Raw genomic sequence first — 24958 nt, 5'->3', positions numbered from 1 at the left:
CTGTCTTTCTTCTTCTTCTGGCATCCCAATTATTCTACTGTTGTTTCGTCTTATTGTATCGCTTATCTCTCGAATTCTGTCCTCGTGATCCTGTAGTTGTTTCTCCCTCTTTTTCTCAGCCTCTTTATTTTCCATCATTTGGTCTTCTATATCACTGATTCTCTCTTCTGCCTCATTTATCCTAGCAGTTAGTGCCCCCATTTTTTATTGCACTTCATTAATAGCCTTTTTGATTTCGACTTGGTTAGATTTTAGTTCTTTTATTTCTCCAGGAAGGGTTTCTCTAATAACTTCCATGGTTTTTTCAAGCCCAGCTAGTATGTTTAAAATCATGATTCTTAACTCTAGGTCTGACATCGTACTAATGTCCGTATTGAGTAAGTCCCTGGCAGATGGTACTACCTCTTGTTCTTTTTGCTGAGGTGATTTTTTCTATCTTGTCATTTTGTCCAGAGAATAGATGAAGTGGAGAACAAAATGCTGACAGGTTAACAACGTCCTCAGCAAATATATTCTAAACAAATCAGAAAAGACCTGAAACCAGGCGAAAAGAAAGGGAAAGAAAGAAAAAAGGAGAGAAAAAAATGAAAAAGAAAAAGATAAAAACAAACAAAAACAGAACAAAACAAACAAAAAACAGATTATGATTAAATATGATCAGGCTAGTGCATAGATCAGTGCCACACACTAGATTTTGGGTGTATTTTGGTCTGTTAGAAGTAAGTGTCTCCTAAAATTTTAAAGAAAGAAAGACTTATATATGTCCAAAATAAGGGTTGATACAATGAAGGAATGGAAGATGACTGTAAAGATGAAAGTATAAAAGATTTTATAAAAGGAACTGATAAGATAAGAAGTTGTTTGAAAAAAGAAAGAAGATTTAAAAAAAAAAGAAAAAAAAGGGAGAGAATGTGATCAGGCAGGAGACTAGAACAAAGCCATACACTAGTGATTTAGGGTATATTTTGATCTGTTAGAAGAAACTGTATCTCAAAATTTTAAAGAGAGAACAACTTATATATATATGCCAAAAATAAGGGTATCTACTATGAAGGGATAGAATATGACTCTAAAAATGAAAAATAAAAAAATTTGTCTTCAAAAAGGGACTGATAAGATGTTGGTTGATAAAGGGAAAAAGAAAAACTCAAAAAAAACCAGTTAAAAAAATTAACTTTGAAAAACTAATGAATCATGTTAAAAAAGCCATGAATTCTATGTGCAGTATTCCCCTAGCGCTGGAATTCTCCCGTTCTCCTTGATTGGTAAACTTGGTCTTGGCTGGCTGTTCTTGCTGATCCCCTGGGGGAGGGCCTGTTGCCGTGGTTCCCAAATGTCTTTGCCGGAGGCGGAATTGCCCCGCCCTTGTTTGTCTGGGCTAAGCAATCTGCTCGGGTTTGCTCTCGGGAGCTTTTGTTCCCTGCAAGCTTTCCGTACAGCCCTGGAGGATGAGAGTGAAAATGGTGGCCTCCCAATCTCTGCTCGGAGGAGCCGAGAACTCGGGGCCCCGCTCCTTAGTGTTCCCCCAGAGAAAAGCAGTCAGTCACTCCCATGTCCCCAATCTCTGGCCTCACTCCGTGCTCACCCGGCCTGTGACTGAGCGTTTCTATCTCTGGCACCCGACTTAGTGTGGAGTCTCCAAATTCAGCAGATCCCTGTGGTGCGCTCCTGTGCCGCTCCTCCTGGGGGAGGAAGGGGAGTCTCCCCGGATCTGCCCCTTGTTGGGTCCCTGCTGGAGGAGCAGTGGCCTGACTGTGCCGTGGATCATGGTTTATGGCAACCCCGAGCTGAGAGTCTGCGCCTCGGCTCCGTCTCTGCAGCCAGCTTCCCTGCTCTAATACCTGGGAACTCTGCCGCACTCAGGCACCTCTGGTCTTTCTGTGACCCCGAGGGTCCTGAGACCACACTGTCCCATGAGGGTTCCACCCCCAGCTTAGCCACTGGAACAACGTCCCTCAGCGGAGCCAACTTCTAAAAGTTCCGATTTTATGCTCCACGGCTCTATCACTTGCCAGAAGCGGCCAACAGTGGCTCCCTCCCCTGCCATCTATCCTCCCGAATATCACCTCAGATTCACTTCTCCACACGTCCTACCTTCCAGAAAGTGGTTGCTTTTCTGTTCAGAGTTGTTGCTATTCTTCTCTTTGGTCTCCTGTTGAGTTTGTAGGTGTTCAGAATGGTTTGATCCCTAATCAGCTGAATTCCTGAGACCAGACGAAATCCAGGTCCCCTAATTCTCTGTCATCTTGCTCCACCCCCCCCCCAGGTCCACACTCTTAATCATGCATTTTTTCCAGTCTTTATGGTCTCATGGCTTGTAGAGGCAGTCACCAAATGGGAACCTGATTGGACCCATGAGCCAGGTCCAGTTTGTTCATTCCACACCTCATATCTTCTCAGGTACAGAGACCATGGGAAGCTGTGGTGGCTGTCCATGTGTGCTCACTGCTCCTGCCTACATGCTTGTGTTTCTCTGCTTCTCTACTTGAAAGTTCCTCTGCCTGCAATGGAGTCCCTAGGCCCATGGGCAAAGCAGCTGGATTTTATGCCCTGAGGGGCCACCTCAGTTGATGAGGGATGGGAGTCCTTGGATACGTTAATACCTGCTTCCCCACCTTGTTGAGACAACCCTACGGTGTGTTCCACATGATCTATAGCTGCCCTCAGCCAGATAGTGTCCCACTTGCCCGTAGCAGTAACTGATTCATCAACATCCCCTTTCCCTTTTCACTTCTCCATTCCTCACTTACCCTCCCTGGATTCCCTCCCTGGAAAACACCTGTACACACACCTCCTGTTGTTTCCTTCTCGGGAATCAAAATTAAGGCATTTATCCATGTAAAACATAATCTGGTTATGTTAAAATTGTGTATGACTATTTAACCCATAGACAGTTTGCTTTAAATAACTAATTTTAATAGGTTCTGATGTATGTAAGGACATTTCAAGTTTCCATTTCTATGGTGTTCCATTACCTTTAGTATCAATGAGCTAGAATGTTTCTTAGATATGATCTGATTTAGTGTGGTTGATAGTGTTTGCACCTCACATCCCTTGAGGGTCTGATGAAAGCTACAGACCCATCCACCCCCCCTGAAAACTGCACACACATACACTACTGTCTGCAATTTCAAGGCGTTCTCGGAACACCCAGATGAATCCCTAGATATACCTTTGTCCAAGTTCCCTAAATTCCAACTGTTAATTTCACAGGTGAGTGAACTGAAGAGAAACCTGCCCACACCACTCAGCTGGTGAGTTGCATGAAGCTTCCTGACTCCCTAGCTAGACATCTTTCCACCACAGTGCATCTCTGTGTCCTTATTTGTTGTGATCTTAAAATACAGTGAACTATAGGAACACAAGTCAGTGTAATCATCATCAATATAAATATCAGTTTATTACATTTTATTGATCATAAGGGAAAAAATATGTTCCCAGCCCAGCTTCCTTGTTCAGTGTGCATTTGCAGCTCTGAAGCAGGATTTCGCATCTTGGCAATTCTATCTGAAAGGCTCCATTATCTTATTATTAGAGTCACGCCCACATTCACTCGCCTTCCTTCCCCAATTAATCTGACAGGGCCTGTTCTTTACCAAGCCTCACTCAATTATCCAGCCCTCTGCTCTATTCAGATATCTTTTCAGGCTGTTTTTCCTTCTAACCCTCTATCCTCCCTCTACATTTTCTGTTCTTCTGGGGCCATCCTTTTTTAATGTAAAGTCACAAAGTAAGTTTGTCTCTGTTATTTATAGCTCAACCTCCTGGCACCTGTCCAGCTTTCAGAATAGTTTTTCTTTGTGGTGAAAAAGGCTTGAATTTGGATTTTGAGAAAACTCACTTGAAAAAAAATGTTTAAACTGTCTCTGAGAATATTGTTATTTGAATGAGTTTGTCCTCCAGACATCCAAGTCAGGCCTCAGATTCTTTTAAAATTTATCTTTTAAAATAAAGAAAATTTTGGGTGCCTGGGTGGCTTAATTGTTTAAGCATCTGCCTTTGACATAGGTCATGATCAGGGTCCTGGGGTCCTCTGCCCCTCCCCCTGCTCATGCACTATCTCTCTCTCAAATAAATAAATAAAATCTAAAAAATAAATAAATAAAATAAAGTTTTATTTAAATCACTATATTATTTGTCTAGTGAAGTCATTGTTACTCATTGTTCTTTCTTTTCTTTGTTATTTCTCTTTTTCTGTTGATGTGTGTAAAGATGTATTCTTCATTGAGTAACACATACATGATACTTAATGATTAAATATTCCACAAAACCACCTGATAAGGCAGGTGAGGATGGTTATACCATCACATTGATTAAGACTGAACTCATTTCCATAGGTAAGCTGGGGCAAGGGCAGGCAGTGTTTTCCAAAATGGGGGAGAAGAAGATGAGAACAGAAAATTATGGATAGAAATGATCTGTCCATGATGGGAATTTGGTTGTGAGCTCCTTATTTCACACAAGGTTGTTGACTTCTGCCTCACACAGGGATGTAGTTGACTGTAACTCTGGTCCACAGAGTTAGATCCAAGTTCATGGAGTCTTAGATTTGAAGTCCTGCCATCTCCTGGATCCTTGCAGCTTTCTAGAACACATATGCCAAGTGGCTAGTCAATCAGCCAATGTTTGAACCCTTTTAGGCAGCCTTTGACTTTTGATATGTCAGAACAAGGTTGTGGTGGGCCAGTGACACCAATTAAAATGGTGGGGATATTGGCCAATAATTAGAGTAGGAGCAAATCTCTTATCCTCCAAGACCAGAAGAAAGGAGAGCAGGATGGTTGGGGTATGGAGAAGATATTAAGTAGATTTTAAGTAGGTTTTTAAATTTTTAAGGTCTTTAAGACTTAAATAGGTTTTAAGTAAGATTTTAAGTAGACAGAGTTAATACCTGGCTGCTTCAAATCCATAATGAATTTAGAGTCAGGGTGAATACTGGGAATGGATTAAGCCTGGTTGAGTAGGGGGCTAGAGGCAAAACATGACTACTTAGAAATAAAACAGGGATCTAATAAGGAAAAACAAAGGAGTGGGCTTATAGTTTTAGGGGTCCCACTAAATTTGGGGGTAAGTTCATGCCTCTAATCTACATAGTTATAGGGTTTTCTCCAAAATTAGTGGTTCTGAGTCAAGATAGGGATTTTCTTGGAGCAAAAAGAAAATGATACCAAAAAAACAAAAGTTCTTAGTTATCCATTTAAATGATCAACCATGGGGTACAGTCTAGGTAAGAGGGAGAAAGTCCAGGGGCATTTGCAGGAGGGAAAACCCAAGACATTAGGTGATCAGAGACCACAGCGAGATCATAGAACATTGTACAAGAATCTGGGGAGAAAAAGCCAGAAAGAGAGATGATTCTTCAAAGATTGGTACATTGGGTTTATGATTTCTGAAGTAGAGCCAGGCTGGGTAAGAACATGATGTGTGTCTATTTATGTTACTCAGGGTAAATACGTTTGGCCTCTTTTATTCAAAGAATGGGATTCCTGTTTGTATTTTAGGGTTTGTTTCTTCATTTTCTTCTAAATATTGTCTTCAAAAATTGTCTGATATATTTTTGGGAAAGTACTACTTGTCCAAGTGTTAATCAAATATGGAGAGCACAAGAACAGTAATGATGATGATGATGAGTCTGGGCAAAATTACTTCCCTCCCAGAATGGAATTTGATGTTGAACAAAGGAAAAATGTCTATGTCTAGAGACATAGAACATAGCTCATATTGGCTCAGACCTCATACAGTAGAGTGGCCAAGACTGGCTGTCTCCTAGCCCCTCCTTTGTGTTGACTTGAAGCCTGGTGGTGATTCCCAGATTGTGCTGAGGGTTGTCCTGATTTGGCCCCAGAGTCTCCATGGGAGTTTAGCTGCTGTAGGCCTTTTTCTGTTTCTCAGCCACAAGAGGCAGACTAACTGTATCTTGCTTGGCTTGAATTTCTTTTCCTCCATTGTCTCATATTTATTGAGAACTTGCTCAGGTTTTCTAGAGCTTATTATTGGACAATCTAAGTTAACAAGTCCAGCCACTGAAAACACAGCTGTACCTCTTGCAAACTCTATCCAACTCCCCAAAACCAAGTCTAGACTCCTGGGTGTGATGTTCCTCCCCTGAATAAATTCATTCCATACACAGGCAGGATTCCTGGCTGACTGGAGTCATTGTCCTCAAAACCTGAATCTGAATAGGCCTTAGTTGTTTCACCCAGCTGTCAGCCCCAAAGAGTCCTGTCATGCTGACATAAAGACCAATTTCAGAGCAAAAATGAGCGGAAATGAGAAATTTGTCAGCGATGACCTGAGGAAAGGCTAGGAGAGAACCATTTTTCCAAAGTTGTAGCTGATCTGGGATTAATGTCAACTGAGACCACCTGTCCTCGTCCTAAAGCTGCATTCAGTTCTCTGCAAAGGAAATACCACTGCTCAAAGACAGGCTAACTTCTGGTTTTGGTGATTGTGTTGCCTTGGATAGCCTTCTTCAAGTACTTTCAGCATTTACTTCTTACTCCATCCATAGCCTGGTTACCAGTTCCACAAAGCCTCCAACTGACTTGGGGAAGGTGCAGCCTAGGGCTGGCCTGCCTTCCTGCACTGTGGTCCTCTGACACTGCTGTGGAGGACAGCCACTTGGCCCTCAGCACAGAAGTGCTGAGGAGTGTTCCTGTTAGGATGGCTGTATAGCAATTACCCCAAAACACAATGAATTAACATTTCTTTTGTTCAAGAACCTGCCATTTAGCAGGGCTCAGTGGAGACATTTCTGCTCCTCTTGCCTTAGCTGGAATGGCTCAAGGCCAGGGTACCTCATCTGTGTGTCTGGTAGTTGATGTTGGGTGTTGACTGGGACCTCAGCAGGGGATGTCTTCTAGAACACCTGCACATGGTCTCCTCATTCTTGGGTTTCCACAAGCATGGTGGCTGGGTCCCAAGGGGTGCAGAGAGAGAGAGAAAGAGAGTGCCCCTGCAAGTAAGCAAGGAAGAAGCCATGTCACTCTTTATGAGCTATCCTCTGAAGTCATACAGAGCCATTTCCACCACATTCTGCAGGGAAAGGACAAGGACATCACCTCTTCATGGGGAATGGCAAAGTTCTGGAAGACCAAGTAGACCCAGACATTTGCTGTGGTCACTTTTGGAAACTACAATCTGCCACAGAGGAGTTAATGCACCACGGAGTAACCCTCAATGGATGGGAGCAAAAGCGATGGGAAAGCACTCCTCCTTTTTTCTCCTGGAAGGACAGTCCTGATGAAGAGACTAGGCAGAGTTCTCCCGCAGTCACTTCCCACTGCCTACTGCACCCTGGCGTTGTTGTTCTGGCCGTCCAGCTCTATGCCCAGTACTCCGGCCCCACAATCCTGCATTCAAACACTCTCCCTCCCTATAACCTCTTCACACATAAGCCTTTGTCTCAGGAACTTCTTCCTAGGAGCACAAACTAAGGCAGTTAGTACCAGGAGTGGACCTAGAGAACAGTCTCAGGGTTGATGCTTGAGGCTAAGTTGCTACCCAGATGTCGATAGCATACTTCATAGTTATGAGCTGAGATAACTTTGGAAAAGATGACATCCATCAGCAAGGCCAGCACCTGTGGTTGTTTGACCTGTGGTGCAGATTGAAGGTGAGCAGTGGGTGTATTGGTTGGGGCGGGTAAGCAGTTTGGGAATAATGCTAATGGTAACATTTGTGCAGTTGGATTTTTGAAACTGTGGGCAAACCTTGGGGAAGATAAGCTCAGGTGTCCCAACTGTCAACCCCAGGGTTGTGTGAGGGCCCAAGACCTCATCTCCTGCAGTTGCAGGTGAGATAACAAAACATTTCTCCAGTGTTTAAAAGTTTGGGTCCTTACAGGAAAGGACAGAACCTGAATCATGAGATGAGAAATTCTGTGTAAATAAGCCTAAATAGCTTAACCTACAGCTTCCCTGAATCCTTGCTGCTCTGTCGGAAGAGAACAACCCCTCCCTGCTGTGTGCTATGGAGGGAGGGTGTACGGACCTGGGGTTCTCACGAGTCCCTCAAATCTGACCCAGGACAGCTCCTTGAATCACATCAGGATGCCCACAGATGTGAGTGAGATGCTGGAATTTGCCCTGGCACAGAAGGGAGGGAGGAGAGGACAGCTCCGAGGCACCCAGAGGGCACCCCCTTTGCCACAGCAATAGGGGAGCCCAAAAGCAGGCCCTGACCCTTCTGGTGGTGGTGGCTGTCCTCAGAGGCTGTGGTTGACAGGGAGAGATGCCATGGGACCAGCAGGTGAGATTGTGGATGAGCTGGAGCCAGAGGCAAGGAAGAAGTAATTTACTCTAGTGGTCAAGCAGTGCCAGACAGACCGCCAGGGGCTCTGGCCTAGAAAGCCCAGTAGTAAGTGCTCACAGAGGATGGCAGGAGTGAGCTAACTAGCTCATTATTCCCTTGGCTGGAGGCCAGGCTCATGGAGCCCAGGTGGTGAGTGGACACCAGGCTCTGGCTCATCTCACTTGAGTCTGAGAGCCGTGGTCCCTCGTCCCTGAACGAAGAGTTGGGATGGCGGCTGGCAGAAACCAGCATCAATCCCCTATCCTGAGGAGTAAGAGCCATGTGATGAAAAAGGTGAAATTGAAATCCCTAAAATTACCCCCAGGCTTTCACCCTGGTCCACGATGGTAAATCACAGTAAAAGCACACCCTAGCAGGATTACAAAGATTAGTGTCCCCATCAAGTAGAAAATCCAGGTCATAAGACAACATTACTAACTTACATAAACTGGGTTTTAACATCTCAACTCACTTGTCCTCATGCGTTTGAGCCCATGCTTCACATCATCGCCACTAGCGTGACCCGTTTCACAGGCGGGGTGACTGAGTGTAGGAGAGTCTAAGAACCTTGCCTGAGCTCATACACTTGAATAGTTTTAGCCTGGCTCTTATCTCAGAACTGTAGCTCTCAGCCCAGATTAAAGAGGAAGGCCTGAATTGGGCCAGAAAGCTTTGGCTGATCTGATTTGTGCTTTTGGGGGCAGCTGAGCTTGTCAGATCTTTGCTTTAGAGGAGGGGCCACACTGAAACCCTCCTTCCCCCTCAATCCTGCTGTGTCCTGTTGAGCTGCCATGAAGGGCAGCCCAGGTAGGGGCAAAGCATGTCCCAGGGTGGGCTCACTCTGCTCCCAGGAGCCTGAATTCTGCTCCCTGGGGTTTTGGGTCAGGTTCCCTGAAGAGCAGATGGAATGCAGCAAGTGCAGGAGGGTGGGCTCTCAGGGACTATCCTGGGGAGAGTATGTGTGAGGGAAGAGGCCCTGGGCTGAAAGAGATGCTGACCTGTGGAGCTGTGGCCCTAGTGGGGAGCTGGGAACTGGGATGGACCCTCAGAGCTGCAGTCCATGGAGGCCGTGGTCCCTGGATGCAGCAAGGCAGCTTCCCCACTGCAGTCAGCTCTCTGCTGTGAGCCTTCAGCAGCCAACACCACCTTCTGTCTTGAAGCGGGTGTGGGAGACAGCCAGCGTCCAGGACTCCTGCCAGTCTCGGAGACCCCTTTGGGGAGAAGGAATCAGGCAGACCTTGGCTGCAACCCTTCTGTCATTCGTGGCAAGTTGACCCCTTTGGTGTCCTTGAACTCACCTTTGGGCTTCTGGAATACACTAGAAGCACAATATATAACTGGGACTGTGGTCCATATCAATGCTCCATAAATAGTAACTGTGTATTAATTGTTTCATTATTATAGGTCATATAGAAAACCATTAGGGGAGGGACAAGGAGCCTGAGACAGCTTCCCCACATTCTACAGTCGACGGGAAAGGTGTAGCTCAGAGCCTATTTGTACCCTGTGCTGAAATGTGGCTGAGAGGAGGGCTGTTTCAGTTCCCCTGTGCAGGATTTTTCTGGGGACAAGGAAGGCACACACACACTCCCTCACACACATTCTTTTCCTCTCCTTTTATTTTTACTTTTATGCATTCTGTCAAAACTGGTAAAAGAATATAAATTTTAAAATATCTTGACTGTTTGAGATGTTCCAGAGTGCTTGTTGGAAGTGGTGGGGGTCTTCCCTTTTCCCCAACACCCTTCCCAAGTCTGAGAAGTGGGGCTGGGAACCATATCTGTGACTGTGGCCACATTGGGGATTTAGTGACGGGCAGCCCTGGGAATCCTGACAACCCCATGTGGGGTGCTATGGCTCACCATGGCAGACCTGCTCCCTGTTCCCAGGGCACATGCTTCCCTCCCATTCTTCTTTGTCCTCCTCTCTCTTTGCCCCTCCAACCTTCCTTCCTCCCTTCAATCTCACTTCAAACTGCCTTACCTGTGTATTGGGTGAGGGGTCCAGCAGACCCTTACACTCACCATTGAGACAGCCAATGCCTATGACTCTCTACCTGGATCTCCATCTGGGTGGGGTCTGGGACAGCCCAGAAGTTCCAGGGGGGTTAGCAAGCCTGGAACAGCTCTCAGACAATGTTAGTGGGGAGAGCATAGGATAGCTTGGAGGCATGTTCCTCACTACCACCTGGGGTTCCGGGGGATGACCACAGTGATGACCCACGAGCACACACCCTGTATCAGCCATCTTCCCACCCAGTACATGTGCTCCCTGGGAGCACCTCCCCAAAAGCTGCTACTCCTCACATTCTTAATGTGGGATGTCCAGACCAAGGCAGGTGTGTTTGGGACAAACTGATGCATCCATATCGGCCTTACTTTGGAGAAGCCTAACCTGTAGGAAGCAGATAAGATAGCACAAACTTACTTCTAAGGTAAAACAAAAACACAATTAAAAATAACAGTCTCCAGGAAGAAAAAAAAAGTTACTGCAATGATAGTTACCTAGGATTCTCTGAAACCAGAAAACCCCATAGGCTGACTGTGTCACACTGACATGTTATAATGTCTCCCTCCCCTAAACAACATCATTCTCAAGTTAAGTTCATGTATGGGTCTTTATGAAAGCTAGGATAAGTAGGCAGACTTTACTGAGCCCATTTCACAGATGAAGAAACTGTAGACCAAGTGGTCATCATCCCACCCCATCGACACATGGGGTCTCATTCAAAGCCATTCCCTACCAAAAACCTTTTCTTCCCCCCAGACAAGCCCTTCCCCAAACCTCTTCTGCTTTGTCTGCATTCACTATCTAGGCATTTTCTTTTTTTCATTATGAACACATGTGATTCAAAAATCTCTTGCAGATATTCCTTACCCAGTAGCTGCAGGGGCTTGTCTTCCCCACCCATACTTTGTGGAGTGTGTTTGCAGGTCCAGAGGTCTTACTTCCTGCTGGCCCCGTGTCACCCTTGCCTGGCCTGCTTCCCCACCTTGGGTAGCCCCCAAGCCCGCAGGCTGCTTTTCATCCCCCCTCACAATCCTTCCTCCACCTCAACCCATTCTGCAGACCCTCCCTTCCTTCTTTTATTCTCAAAGCAACACCAACACAATGCAGAAAATGTGTGGCAAGCATTTGGGGGTAATGATGCTAGGTTGGATGGCAGGCAGAGCAGGAAAATAATAAAAAGTGAATACTGCATCACCATTATTTAAAATTCCTTAGCCCCATGAGCCATGGGGGAATATCCCAGATGGGTCCTCAAGAACCCAAAGTGGCCTCTTCCACAGTGGGGCTTCACTCCATTCTCCACAGCCCTCATCTGCCTCCCACAGACTTTCTTCTCCAGCTGCTTGGAGACAGTTTCCCAAATCACTACAATGGTATTTCTCAAAGCATATCACATCTTTGCATGTCTCTGTCTTTTCTCACTAGCCTGAGTTCACACAGGCTTTCTCATTGCAGCTTCATTCATTGAGGGGCTCTCTAAGTGAAATGAAATCCTCTCTCACTAGGAGAAGCCCTGCAATCCTCCCAAGGACCATTCAAGTCCCAACGGCTTCCCAGCAACACCTTGGTCTCTCCTGTGCCTATCTGCCACATCATCAGGCACCGATCTGAGCCACAGCATTCTCTCCTACTTGTACAGCACCTGTGATTTGCTGTTGTCACTTACCTAGGTTAAGATTATTAGTTCTAAGCTTACCTTGCCAGGTGTGAGGTGTCCCCATGGCTCAGGTCCTGATGACCTTCCTTGCAAAACAGTGAGCTCTGGAGAGCAGGGTGCACAGTATTTGCTCTGGGACCTCTGCATGCCCAGCTGATTCCGGGACCCATGGTAGGTGCTAAGTGACAGTGTCTGTTAACTTAGACCTGAGCAAGGAGCTGCATCTGCAGAAACCACACTACATGTCCTTTCACATTGTTTCTCCATAGGCCACTGATTACCACTCTCCACACTTCAGAGATTTCAGTTTGGACCTTAACTGTTGCAATGATCTTAAGAAATGAAAAATTCTGAAACGCCACTCTTGTCTGCTCCCTTCACCTAGGGAAGGGGTACTCACTGTACAGTGCTCCAGGAGCCCACTCAAAACAAATAGTAGATTCCTATTCCCCAGACATGAGAGCTTGTTTCTCATGCATGGGACAGCTAAGATAAGGTGGAATTGGAAAAATAATAGCCAAAATTCCTCTGAGAAAACATCAAAGCCTCTAAAAGCAAAACACAAAACACACACTTCAATCTCTACTCTTAGTGTCTCCCATGCTCTGTAGTAAAAATTCATCGTGTGGGGCAGTAACAACGCAAATGCAAACATTTGGTCCTGCAGGTTTTCTGTATTATGCTAACATAAAAGTAAAAATCATTTGGTCTGGTAAAAAAAAGAAAGAGTTAAGATTTTTCTCATACAGTCATTCTAAACAGCACATATCTTCAGGGAAAGCAAAGTAGCAGGACGGCATATATGCCATGGAACCCTGAGGGATGGATGCTCAGGGAGCTCATCACTGCAGCAGGCTTCATCTGAGATCCTGGGGCCTTCTCCCTTTTACTATGCTGAGATCACACGTATGGCATTCATAAACCCAATTGTCCAAAGTATAAAGAAAAAAATCTCTCTCTCTCTGTATGTATCTTGCTATCATCTATCTATCCGTCCATCCACCCAGAATGAAAATTGTGTGTTCTATCAATTTGTGATGGTTTAATGTGAAACCAGGGCTGGGAACACCATGTTGGGGCATCATTTGGCCAAACAATGACAAGGTCTTTCTACCCAAAGCCTGTAGAAAGGGCTTCCATGTTGGTAGTCTTACTGAACTTGCTGAGGTCTTCAAGGTGCTGAGAGATAACAGGTAGATTGGTGGAGCTGTTGCAAGTATCATGTGGCGTGCGGTTTAGGCGAAGTGAATGGTTTTTATCCACCCCAGTTGGAAACCTGCATGTTTATGTGACTTTATTTCACTTTTTATTTATTCATTCATGTATTTCTCCAATCATCTCACCTGCAGATATGTTAAAAATTTACTCATTGAGCACTGTGCTGAGTGTTGGGATGTACAAGCAAGGGAGGCATGGCTTGAGTTAGTTTCCTATTGCTGCCATAACTAATTGCCACAAATGTGTGTGCCTAAAACCCCAAGAATCCATTGTCCTCTACTTCTGGAGGTCAGAACGCTGACATGCGTTTCATGAGCTAAAATAAAAGTGTCAGTAGGGCTGTGTTCTCTTGGTGACTGGAAGGGAGAATCTCTTTTCTGGGCTTTTCCAGTTCCTAGTGACTCCCTATATAGTTTGGTGCATGGTCCCTTCCTCCATCTTCAAAGCCAGCAATATTATATCTCTCTGATGATTCTTCCATAGTCACATCTCCCCCAAAACACTGACTTCTTTTTATACTTTTAAGGACTCTTGTGATTACACTGGGCCCACCCAGATCATCCAGGATAATTTCTCCATTTTAAGGTTTCTAATTTACCCACACACCTGCAAGGTTTGTTTGCCCTGTAATATATTCACAGTTTTCAGGGATGCAAACATGGTTATCTTCCCACCACATATACTTCCTGGAAGTTTGTAGGTAAATAGGGGTGACACCCAAGCACGTGATGACTGCAGTATCTCACAGTAGGTGTGCTGATACAAGGGTTTCCAAAACATGGTGCCACACCAACAGAAACCAAGAAAAGTTCCTTGAGTAATCCTAAGAATTCTAAGTAGTCAAGTGACGCTTGGGGCACAGAGGCACATGGGGATAGTGAAGGATGAGGCCAGAGAGGCAAGTGAGGGACAGCTTGGGCAGGGCCTGTGTTGCTGTGTCCTGTGCATGCGTGGTGTCCTGACTCTGTGTGAGTTACTATTTGAACGGGTCATGCTAGAGGCAAGGTGGAAAATTAACTGGGGAAGGGCCAGTCTGGAGGCACAGATATAAGCTGGTGAGGTATTGTAGGTATGTAGGTGGAAAACAACAACCACACGAGTAAGGTGTGTCAGTAAGAATAGAGAAGGAAGGTAGTGCACATGGGAAATTGTTGAGGAAGAATCTCTAGCACTTGGGGATTGATTCAGTGTCTGGGTAAATAAAAGACTGTGATCCTCCCTGATTCTACCTAGAGGAAAAAGAAGATAAATTGTATCTTTCAAGGAGGAAAGTAAGTTGGGTAAAGTAATAATTTTACTGTTTGGCATGTTGTATCTGAGGCAGCTCTAGGACATCAATAAATTGGAGAGATGGCTCAGAACCTTGGGTAGGGCTACAGCTTTGGGAGTGACCACCATCTGAAGGGTAGCTGAAGTTGTCGTGTAGGTATGGCAATTCCAAGACAGCAGATAAAGGAGGAGAAGAAGACTAGGGAGGGATCCCTGAAGACCAGCACTATTTAAGGCTGTAGCAGAGGAGAAGGAGCCCATGAGGAGGTGAGGACTTACCAAAACAGAATTAGCCCAACCAAAGCACAACAGTGTGGCAGCCCACAGATGAGCTCATTCTGTGAAGGGCAGAGGGCTTGCTGGTGCCTGATGCCACAGTGAAGTCAAATGAGAGGAAGTCCACCACACGTGCACTGGATTTCCCAAACTACACTCTCTGTTTCCCATCCTTCCCAGAAACTGCCCTACAGGAAGGCAGGACAGCAGCTTGTGATTGGAGGCTTGCATGTATGTGTTTCTATATGCATGTATGTTTCCAGGGAGAGGTTGAAACAGGTTTAGATTCTCAGGTTGAAGATCCAGTTGAGATGGGAAATTTGTAGATACAGAAAAGAGGGTGAAGCTTAAGTGGAAACGGAGTCAGCTGTGACGGGAACCCAGTGCAATTGGCAAAAGGCCGGCTCTTAATGGATTTTGCAAACCTGCCTATTTGGTGCTGCTTGTCCATGCATTCCTAGAGATCCCTGCATTCTTTTTTTTTTTTTAAGATTTTATTTATTTATTTGACAGAGAGAGACACAGAGAGAGAAGGAACACAAGCTGGGGGAGTGGGAGAGGGAGAAGCAGGCTTCCCGCAGAGCAGGGAGCCCAGTGCAAGCCTGGATCCCAGGACCCTGGAACCATGACCTGAGCCGAAGGCAGATGCTTAACAACTGAGCCACCCAGGTGCCCCAAGATCCCTACATTCTTTTTCACCACAGGACGTGGTCTCCTTGGCAGTTGGAATAGTGGAATGTAGCGTGGCTGATGTTCTCAGTGTTTAGTTGTTACTTATGCCTGTCATTCTTTTGTCTCCCTGAGAGTTCACATCTCTCTAGTGCTGACAGTTTTAAGGTCCCTTAAAGATGATCCTATTGATTGATCAGTGCCCATCATAGGTTATTAGGTCATCTCCAGATGCCCATCCATTGTGGGCTAAAGTCCCCTTGCAGAAAGTCTCTTCATCTCTTTCCTGGTAGGGGGTCTCTTTATGATGGAATGTGGATTATTATGAGCAGTCAGTTCAGAGGGGGCTCAACTAGGAGGAAAATGGGAAAAATGTCACAAAATGACACATTTTAGAATGTAGCTCATTGGGGCTGGTTTTGAATGTTCCCATCACTTGCTCCCATGATGCAGATGGGTGTCAAGGAGTCAGAAGATTTTCCCCATGGTTCTTGCAGCCATTCTGACTAAGTTCTGTGTTGTCCATCAACTGCATGGAGGCCAAAGTTCTGAGGTGGTTGTTGGTGCAGGATTTTCAATGTGCTATATGTCCAAGTTCACCGTGCAGGGCAGCTTAAGTTAGGGAAGAGAAAGAGGAATCTCATCATGTCCAAAGCAGTTCTTTAAGGCACCAGTTGTAGATGTTCACAGCCTCCTGAGCCATTTTTAAAGGCTGCATTGGAAAAATGGCACGATTACTTAAGAAATGGCAACTCTGCAACATCTTTAACAATCTTCCATTCCTTCAAGGCTTTATGCCTCAGTCTGGTTTTTTTCCTGAACCTCTCTCAGCCCAGGGGTGTAAAGACCACTGCAAATGCATTCTTCTGGTATGTAGAGGTATTGTTTGTCCAAGGGGAGTCCTGCCTCAGTAGTACCCAGTCTCTCTTCAAATTTTGGGAATGTAAAAGAATGCAAATAGGAGAGTTGAAAGATCTTGCATAGAAGAGCATCATGATTGATTAGTAAGAAACCCATGTAGGCCTAGGTTTTCCATCCTTAGTAAAGAATACTGGATTTTAAGTCAAAATACCAGGGTTTATACTAGAATCTGTCATTTGCATGCTGGCACCTTCCTAAAGGGATCCTGTCTGCTGGAACAAGGACTTCTTCTAGCCTCTTGGGCTTAGCCAATGATAAATGGGAGCCATTCTGGGACAGGCACCAAAATGCTGCAGGTAAAGCAAGCCTGATGGCACATGCTCTCACTTATTGGAAGTAATCGCCAGTCTAATTTCTGAGATGAGCCAGTATCATGTGCCTTTCAAATCTTTGATGTTTCTATGGAACTTTTTAACCTAGAAGTACCCGTAAAATATGGACATCATAAAAAGAGTTTGTATATCAAAGAGCAAGGTGAGGAGGCCAGGCCACAAACCAGCACAAACTTCAACAATTAGTGAATCCATATGCTCATTTTGCTTCATGTCCTACCGATATTTGCCTTTGTCCTCTTGTCTTAGGATCACAGCTAAAGCTGAAGGAAGCATAATTCTCGTGGGTCATCAGCTCTTCCGATTTATAGTAAGTCAAAGGTAAAATAAGGTCAAGTCTACAACTAGAGAATGAACTTCAGATAAATTTAATAAATTTAAATAAAAGTAAACAGTGTATTTGTATGGATACTTTACATTTTCTTTTATATTAATAGCAAGTCTCTTGTTAGCAACATGGAGCTGTCTCTCAGACCGTTCTTCCCAGCCTTGTCTATGGTTATTTTGCATTTAATACATTTCAGAATACTATCAAATGTTCTCACATTTTGATTAGAGAGTTGTGCTTTCAAAAGCAGATTACATTCTTCCCTTGCATATGCAGCAGGTGTGGAAGAGAAGACAATGTGTAGGTGTTAGTGAAGACCCCCAATTATTTCTGCAATGGTCGTTTTCCCTGGTATGCTCTTTCAAAACACATTCTAAGATCCCTCTTGGGTCTGTCTGACTGGCACAGTACTCCAAGGCCCAGCCCTGCTGCTTCAGGGTGCATCTGACTCTGTGATGCCCTTAGAGGATGAGGCTGACGCTGGTGTCCAGCTGACACCACATCAATCTTTGCCCTGCTTCTTCCTCCCATTTGCCCTGCTTCTCTCACACCTGGGTAGGTATCTCGCAAGAGTCTTCCCTCAGCAAATCATTGCCCAAGAGCCCCCATATCCAGGTGGGCAGTTCCCTTGAGCACATGGACGTCATGGGTTGTGGGGTGGGGCAGCCACAAGAGGGGGCCCTCTAAATCAAGAAATAGCCCCCCTTTATTTTGGCCAAAGTGGTGCTGCTTCCTCCAGCTAAGTTACTTTGGTCAAGTCACTTTCTCTGGTGGCCACTTTTTACATCGGTGAAGTGAGGCCATTGGATTATATACTTCAAGTTGCTTTCTTGCCACACAGGCATGTGATCTGTCATCTACCATAAGGCTGATTGTGTACAAAAAGAAATGACTCTCTAAATAAACTTGTATTTGCAAAAGCAATTGGGGGAGATCTAGTATTCAGGAAGGAAAGGATTTAGTGTAAACTCACCCACCCAGAGGATTCCCTATGGATGCATATCTTCTGCATCTCAGGACAAAGACTGTTTCTACAACATGTGTTTCATGTTAAGCATCAACTGTGTCCTGCAAAGAGCCTGTGAGCATTTGGTTACACTCCCTGTGTCCCTGAGGTAAGAGCGGGAAACGTGTTTTGAAAGGTGGGTGCTGGCTTCAAAGCAGAACTAAAAACACAGTGTTCTGGTTAGAGTGGTATGCTTAATATTTGAAGGCATACCCATCAATATTTCATGTTAATACACAAATTAATATTTAAACCTATTAAGTTCACCCTAAGTAAAACATTTTTATTTTCACATGAGTTCTCCAAAACCAATGTGTTTACCTTATTGAAGTCCATCATATGTGTCAGTACAAACCTGGCCAGCATTATCGGGAAGTGATGTTAGCAGGTCCATTAACCCGGGAGGGTGATGTGATGAAGCCCTGAGCACGGGGGCTGCTTGAAGCCCAGGAGCATGGATACAGGTGGGAGAAATGGTGGCAGGATGGACAGCATAAAGCTTAGCATGCAAAACCCACTGAGCTGTGGCTGCTGTGGTCACTTGTCAGGAAATGGTGTGCTGGTGACCTGGGGGAAGCAGGTATCTACAGGGGAAGTTGAATGGATGCCAATACTGCTTTGCTCCCTTTACATTGCACTGTTCCTAGAAGGCTACCTTGGCCCCAAGACAGTGGAGAAGCATTTGCAATAGTCCAGTTCAGTGGTTGTTCAGACCTCCTCCAGGGAGCTGCTTCCAGGGCAGGGCCAAGGAGCAGAGTGGTGGTTGTGGGGGACACGGTAGGGGGGGAGGGCAACACCATTCCACTTGTATCAGTTTTAAATATGAGGCAGGTGGTAGGGTGGAAAAGATTTCTACTGCTTAATATGGACACTGGGAGGTTCTCTAATTTTATTTCAATTTTGTTGCAAAGCAATTTAATTGCTGGTCACATAGCAAGTTGCAGGTTAGAATGTCTGATCATATAATAAATGAATGAAAAGGCCCAATTCTAATAGAAAGATATTGTGTGTTCCTGCATGTTTCCCAGTGTGTACAAAGGCATTGTCAAGTCGATCTTGCCAGTATTGGGGTTTCTCTACTGAAGGCTGTTGGTCTCTCAGCCTTCACACAGTAGTGCAGTGACCCCAGAGGATGTGATGGCCAAGCTGTCAGCAGCAATTCCATCGCCACCTGCATTTAAGGAAGTGACTGCAATGCAATCTACAACCTGGACTGGGGCAGGTGGAGGCCACCTCCCTCACACCCACCCACTTTAGGGAGGTGGGCTCCAAACCACAGGGGACAGGGGCTGGCAGTCCTCCCCTTAAACACCCACAGTAGATGGCCACGGCAGGCCTTAGGAGGATGGAGGATGGAGGGCAGACTGCTGCTCTCGTGCCCCTGCTGTGGAAATGTCAGTAGGGCCTCTCCTTGAATGACAGGTTAAGATGTCAGTCCTCTCTTCATAATGCTGGAAGCTGCTGGGAAAGGAAAGTGAATGCTCTCCAGAGAAGCACTGTGCCTTCTGAATGTGCTTTCTGCTGAGAATGGGCTGGTATTATGATTTTTTTTTTTTACTTTTTTGTGTTTTTCAGTATTTCAAATAAGCACAAGACAAAATAAAGAGAGAAAGCAAAGGTGTTTTTAATACAGAATATGTATACTTGATGGTATTTAGAAGGACTTTGCACAGAGCAGCTCTCAGGGATGGCTCCATGCTGTGTGCTCCTAGAAGGACTCCACCAGAAGCCCAGCAAGCACTCACTCTCTTGTTCGGATTTGAGCACTCCAAATCCGTTCTTCGCCAGTCTGAAGGTTGCAGACTCTGCAGTTCACATGAGAGTTTTGATTTCTGGTACTTAACATTCTTAAATCTCAGGAAAATAAATGTATGAAGATCTATACACTATTTGCAAAGTCAGAGAGGTACAACTCTTGTGCAAAGCTTGCTTCATGACTTCCATTAAATACTTGGGTCTAGAGAAAACAGAGGACCAGCCGTCATGACAGCAGGAAATAAAACACTAATATTTGGCCTTCTTGCCTCATCTCTTGTCTGCTAGGATCAGAGGTGTGAGAAGTGGGGTGGGTGAGAGTCAGAGAGCAAAGTCGCTTTCTTAGGAAAGCAAGGAAGGAACACGAATTATAAACCTTATCATTCTTCTTGAATCACAGGCTAGGCCCAAAGCAAACCTAGGGGATAGTTGATAAATCTCCTACAGGAAGTGTCATGGATGAGAAACTGGACTCAGACACCAAGCAGGGGTGAGAAGTCAGAGATGGAAGAAGTAGGGAAATTTCAGAATAAGGGAGTTTATTTTGCTGGAAAAGAAAAGCTTGAGAGGGACTCATTTTTCATCTTGATGTAGCCTTAGGATATATTCCCTGGCCTGGTATTATTTTATTTCAGAGCTTGCCAGAATGAAAAACAAACAAAACAAATGAACCAAAAAAAAAAAAAAAAGGAAATACGTTCAGGCTCCAGAGATAAAATCTGCTGTATGATCTGTTTCTGGTAACCCTTTTCTCCTTGATTGCGGCTGAGCCTCACAGGTCTCAAGGCAGTATACTCATGTTGACCCATTACAATAACCCCCCAAAAATAGAACCTCTGTTTATATTTGTATCTCAACTTTTTAGATATTCTATTATAATGCATGCTTTATAAGGTATTCCAATACAAAGTATACTGTGTGCAGGAGTTGGTGGTCATTTTTTATAAAGAAGTTAGTACACACATGTTAAGGTGTTTCACCATAGAGGTGCCAGATCAAATGGATTCATGGTCCTTGGTTTGGAAGATCACCTAGAAACCTGTGTATGGTCTTGGGTGCTTCCTCAGAAACTCAGAGCCATTTGGAATTGGCATAGTATGCAGTTGCCTCTACTGAGGCCCATCACTGAAACTCAAATGTTAGCAGTTGAAGGGATTAGAATGGCAGTTCTGGGAGCAAGAGTCTGCCTGCCTGTTTTGACCACTTCAGATAACAGGGCCTGGCAGAGGGCAGGTGTGTCCAAATATATTCATTAACTTTTTCATGGAATGAATATGATTCCCCACCACGAGTCCTTCATACCAACATCTTAATAAATGCAAAAATACCAGTATTACTTCAGTAGAAAATCTCTTGCCTATAGTTTTTGGCTGCAAAATTTGAAAGCCATTTGTGATTGAACTAAACAGAAATGTCAGATGGGTCTGTTTTTGGAAATTTCCCCATTGCCTTCCACACCCACCATCCATGACTGCCCCTATCATGGCCCTGCCAGAACCCACCGTCCACCCCATAGCTCCTGGTGCCTCCATGCCTGGGTCTTCTTGGACTGTGCCTCCTACCTCTGACCGTTCCTCTAAGGTTGGGGGTCATACAATGGGTCCATTGTCCCCACCTGAAGCACTCTTACCTTTTCCATCACAGGAGCACTTGGTGACAGTTGCTGATGTTTGGCTTCCTTTCACCTTTCAGATTGAAAGGGAAATACATTGGGCCACATTCATGTGCACAATAGCAGAGGAGCTAAAAAAGCTAAAAGCACAAGAGCTTTGTCTGAAGAAAGCCGAGATTAGAACGTTTTTAGTTTCGACCCCTTGACCCCCTGTCATGACTGCTTTCTACTATCTCCAGCTCTCCTCCCCAAATCAAACTGCTCTCCTTCGTTTGACTGCATGGTAGTTCGCTTTGTCACTGTTTTGAGTCCTTCCCTGAAGCCTTCTCCTGCCTTTGCTTTTCTGTGCTTTTTTGTTTATATTCCTTCATTTTTAAAAAAACTGATTATTATCATTTTATTTATTTATTTTACCACTATGATTTCAGTCTCCAGTCCTTTCTCCTCTGCTGTCCAACATCATGTGGCCAGGTCCAGAGTCAGAATCCTGATCTCACTTTTTACCTTAGCCAAGAAACTTAAATTCTGCCTCAGTCTCCTAACATGGGAATGATCATGCCCATCTCATATGGGTATTAATACAACTTCCATGCCTGGCAATCAGTGTGCGTGCCCACGAGCTGCCAGGAAATGTCAGGCAGAGCCAGTACCTACCTCCACTCCTCCTAAAGTACCATCCCTGTTTGTGGATGATGACATACAGCCCAGGACAACACCCACCCATGGATCATGGGCCGCAAACTTCTTCCTTCTAGTCTCGGGTGATAGGGTCACTCCCAGCAAGATAAATCCAGGGATCTCAGAGTAACCTTAGGCATTTCCCTCCCCATCTGTCCCTACATCCAGTTGATCCCCAAGAATTTTCAACTCACATGACTGTAGACTTCTGAACCCTGTTCCCACTCTATGAAAAGCTGATTATCACCAGCCCCTCTTCTTGCTCAGCCCCCCACCCCGATTATCACCAGCTCCCCTTCTCAGTCAGTGTGGTCCTGGGGTCACCACTTGATAGTCAGTATCCTCAAATGGCAAATCTGACCATGGCTTCTATTGTGGGATGAATGTTTGTGTCCCCCCAAATTCACATGCTAAAGCCCTAACCTCTGATCATCATCATCATCCTCATCACCCTTGATGTAGGAAAGACTTTAGGGTTCAAAGCCAACAGCCAAGAAAGAATTCTTGAAACATCTTTGACACAAAAATGTGATTTTATTTAAGCAAGAGGAGAGGACCCGTGGGCAGGAAGAGCTGCACTGGGGTCATGAGGAGTGGCCCATTATATACTTTCAGGTTGGGAGGGGGTTAGGGATAGCATAAGTCTCTAAGAAATTTTGGAAGCAAGGTTTCCGGGACATTTAGGGGGCTGCTATTGTTGGGAAAAAGTCATTTATTACCATCTAATAAAACCTTAGTCATGAGACCCTTCAGGTATATATTGGTGGGCCATATGCTTGGGGGATGATTGCCAACACATATCTTGTGGGGTAGAGATAAGGAAAGTTTTCAAAAGAATTTTTATATGTCAAAGTAGGCTTACAGGATCCTGAGGGGGTGGGGGGTTGGGATAGGATTGCCTTTTGTCCTTGGCAAAGTGTCAACATCAGGCAGTTGTGTCCCTAGAGGAATGTCACTCTCCCTGTTTCAAGGACTTGTCAATGGGCTGTAGGTAGTAAGGAAATTTAATAATTTTTCTTCCGCCTTTGTTTCCCACATCAATCCTTATCATCATCATTACACTATAAAATATAGAGTGGTCATAATTGAAGATGGGGCTTTTAAGGAAGTACTTAAGGTTAAATGAGGTAATAGGGTGGAGCCTTGATCCAACAGAATCAGGGTCCTTGAAGAAGAGACACAGGAGCCCTCTCTCCACCATATGAGAACACAGGGAGAAGGCAGTCATCTGCAACTTGGAAGGGCACTCTCAGAAGAAATTGAACCCTACCAGACCTTGATCTTAGACTCTGTAGCCTCCAGAAATAAATTTCTGTTGTTCAGTCACCCAGTATCTGGTATTTTTTTATGACAGCCTGAGCTCCCCTGCTTAAAGTCCTATGGGTCCTCAGTGCCTTTAAGGCTCAGTCTCCTAAGCATGGCATGCTTTCCCACCCCAGCATCCCTCTCCAGCCTCACCCCAAGACACAGTTCTGTTCTCTGCCTCATTCTATTCTACAAGCATGCCTTATGTCCTTGTGTACCCCCAAAACTCATACTAGCCAGTCCCTTCTTGAGTGCCCATCCATCCTCAAAACCCACCCAGACTTCTCCACGTGATCCACCAGCCTCCATGCTCCCACACTATGTGGGCCTCCTTCCCCTCTGTTTTGCTGCGCATAGACCTGTGGTCTGTTTCTCACCAGCTCTGTTAATCTCAAAACAGGGACTTGATCTTATTCTTATTTTGTGTGCCTGGACCTTGTACAGTATATGGCACAAATACCCAGGTGCTCAGGCCATATTTGGTACATGAATTAATAAACTGTGCATGGCCTTGAAAGGATGAGTGTCTTTTTCAAAGAAAAATTACTTTAAAGGGTTTAAAATAAGTAAACAAAGAACAACTGTGAGGTCAGCAGAAGTCCCAAGTGAGGCAATTACTAGAATGGAAAACTCCAGAGTTGTGAAGTCCAATATATCAATTTTTACTTTTATGGATTATGCTTTTGACATCAAGTATAAGAACATTTTGTTCAGCCCTAGATCCAGAAGATTTTCTTTCTTTTTTCTTTCCCCAAAGTTTAGTAGTTTTATGTTTTACATTTAAGTCTATGACCCATTTTGAGTTAATTTTTGTGTAAAATGTGAAACTTAGGTCAAAATTCTTTTCTCTATTCTCTTCTCCTTATCTGTAATTTTATCCTCTCACCAATACTACACAGTTTGCATTACTGTAGCCATAGAATGTCTTGAAATGGGCAGACTGAGTTCCCCCACTTTATCTTCTTTTTCACAGTTGTTTCAGTTTTGCCTTTCTATATAAATTTAGAATCTTGTCTGTATTTTAGCTCCTTTGATTTTCCACATACATTTTAGAAAAATCTTGCTGATATCTAAAGAAAAAGAAACTTTCTGGGGCGCCTGGGTGTCTCAGTCAGTTAAGCATCTGACTTCGGCTCAGGTCATGATCTCAGGGTCCTGGAATCGAGCTCCGTCCATGTTAGGCTCCATGCTCAGCAGGGAGTCGGCTTGTCCCTCTATTCCTCCTTTCCCTGCTCATTCTCTTCCTCTCAAATAAATAAATAAAATATAAAAAAAACTTTCTGGGATTTTTATAGGAATTCTGTTCAATTTGCCTATCAGTTTAAGGAGAATTGATGTGCTCACTATGTTGAATCTCCCAAATCATGAACATCATATGTCTCTCTTTATATTTAGATTTTCTTTGATTTTTTTATCAGTGTTTTATAGTTTTCAGCAAATAAGTCCTATACACGCTTCATTAAATTTGCTTCTAAATATTTAATTTTTTGAGCAGTTGTAAATGATACTGATTTTAACTTTGGTGTCCATGTGTTCATTGCTAGTATATCAAAATAAAATTGATTTTTGTGTATTTCTGTTTTATCATGCCGAACTCATTTACTAGTTGCAGGAGGGTTTTTTTTTTTTT

The sequence above is a fragment of the Eumetopias jubatus genome, unplaced genomic scaffold (assembly GCF_037043125.1).
Source record: "Eumetopias jubatus isolate StellerSeaLion01/CBP00866 unplaced genomic scaffold, mEumJub1_p1.0 scaffold_9, whole genome shotgun sequence".
Classification (NCBI taxonomy): domain Eukaryota; kingdom Metazoa; phylum Chordata; class Mammalia; order Carnivora; family Otariidae; genus Eumetopias; species Eumetopias jubatus.
This window is presented reverse-complemented; position numbering follows the sequence as displayed.